The sequence below is a fragment of the Myotis lucifugus genome, unplaced genomic scaffold, assembly GCF_000147115.1.
Source record: "Myotis lucifugus unplaced genomic scaffold, Myoluc2.0 scaffold_336, whole genome shotgun sequence".
NCBI classification, from domain to species: Eukaryota; Metazoa; Chordata; class Mammalia; order Chiroptera; family Vespertilionidae; genus Myotis; species Myotis lucifugus.
In genome coordinates, this window is record NW_005871384.1 from 373,348 (window position 1) to 375,675 (window position 2,328).

A 2,328-nucleotide genomic window follows, 5' to 3' on the forward strand; every position below is an offset into this window, starting at 1 on the left:
CGTGTGCAATCCTCATGCCCACCAGTGCACTCAGGTACGTACCGAGCAGCGCAGCGCCCCTGGCGCGCCGGCCCCTGGACGGCTGCCCGGATCCTCCTCCGTTGCCCTGGGGCACCTCCCGGACCGAAGCGAGGAGGCGCTCTCGCGGTGGCGCAGTTGCACTCTGCTGCCACCAGAGGGTACTCGCGGACAGGGCCCGGCGCTGCCCACCGGCAGTGGACTCCCGTCCCTGAGTGAGGCGGCAGTATCTGTTGGCTCTAACTTTTTGTTTGTTTATTTTGTTAATCCTCATCAGAGGATATTTTTCCATTGATTTTTAGAGAGAGTGGAAGGGTCCAGGCAGCATGGCTCAGTGGTTGAGCATCTACCCAGGAACTAGGAGGTCACAGTTCGATTCCCGGTCAGGGCACATGCCTGGGTTGTGGGCTCCATCCCCAGTGTGGGGCCGGCAGGAGGAGCCAATCCATGATTCTCATCATTGATGTTTCTATCTCTCCCTCCCTCTCCCTTCTTCTCTGAAATCAATAAAAATATATTTTTTAAAAAGATAGAGAGTGGAAGGGAGGGGGAGTGACACAGAGAGAAACATTGATGTGAGAGAGACACATCCATTGTTTGCCTCCTGCAAGTGCCCTGACCAGCCGGGATCAGGCCAGATCTAGCCTGCAACTGAGGTAGGTGTCCTCGACCAGAATGGAACCCCAGGGCAACACTTCAGTCCGAGGGCTGAGGCTCTATGCACTGAGCCAAACCAGAGAAGGGCTGTTGGCTTTGACTTTAGAATACTGTGTTCATTCTTAGCATCCTAGGTTCTGACCTCTAATCAATGAAGGGGCGGCCAGATGATGGGCTCTGGTATAGACTTGTACAAGTAGAGAGAGTAGATTCTAAATAAAATTCCTCTGCAGGAGCATTTCCCCGACAGATGGAATAGTGAGAGTGGGACGAGTCAGAGCACATGGACAATTAAAGAAGCACTTTTATTTTTTTTAAATATATTTTATTGATTTTTTTACAGAGAGGAAGGGAGAGGGATAGAGAGTTAGAAACATTGATGAGAGAGAAACATTGGTCAGCTGCCTCCTGCACACCCCCTACTGGGGTTGTGCCGACAACCAAGGTACATGCCCTTGACCGGAATCGAACCTGGGACCCTTCAGTCCGCAGGCTCTATCCACTGAGCCAAACCGGTTAGGGCTAAAGAAGCACTTTTAGAATAACATTTTAGACAGTGAGAGGAGGTGCTTACCCTCAAAGGACCCGTTCCCGGATTCAGGGGGAAAACCAGTTTTCTCTTGGTAAAGATTTGACAGCAATGGCTTCTGTCCTTGGTACTGATAGGAGAGCCACTGATTTGGGGACTTCTATTCTTTTCTTTCTTTCTTCCTTTCTTTCTTTCTTTTTTTTTAGAATTAGTGCATATATTTTATTTTATTCTATTTATTTTTTCTTTCTTTTGGGGAGAGGGGGGACTTCCATTCTTGACTACACAGCTCTTCATGGCCTCTTAGTGCAGGAACCCATTTGGAAAGGTATTTCCTCATATTCACTTGATCCTTGCACCAGCTCTTTGACTAATCCATTCTGTCCCACCAGAGAGCGATAGGCTTATTAAAGTGTCTTTTACTGAAAGGACTGGTGGGAGGGAAATGTTTCAATATATATACCCTTTGAGCTTTTGGAACTTTGTGCTATCTGATTTTATTACCTATGCAAACATGAATGCAATTACTTTTAAAAATGGGTCTTCCTTCATGGTTTATTTTATTGGTGTTGTTACTAATAGAGCTTTAAGTTCAGTTTGTAGCCCAAAAGTTCCCTCGATAATTTATCAAGTCAATAAGCCTCTTATTGTGTATCCAATACTCTAAAGCCATCAAACCAAGTACTGACCTCTATCTCACTTTTTAAGTACAATACACTTTAAAGTCCAGTCTTCCATATTGGTACCATGAAGTACTTGGTTAATTTAACAAAGGGTTCTGACAAATATCTTTAGAAGAATGTGCAAGGATTATCCTTGTACTTTAGTAGTGAGTTGGGCTTCCCAGACCTAAGTTAAGCCACCTCTTTTTTTCTCCCTGGTAGCATCTTCCCACCAGACTCATCTCAGAAGTTTAATGTAGAGCCCACAATCAGGACGGAATGGAAATCACACTCTTCTCCCTTTACCTCTCTGATGAACTGTCAATCAAGCATAACAAAAGAAAGCTCCTTTCTTGGGTCCCACCATCTTTTGTCCCACTCTGGGTGCTGATTTTTAATGCATTAGCCTGGACATTAGTGTTGTTCACTAGGCCAACACAACACTCCTGAACTGAGCAAATG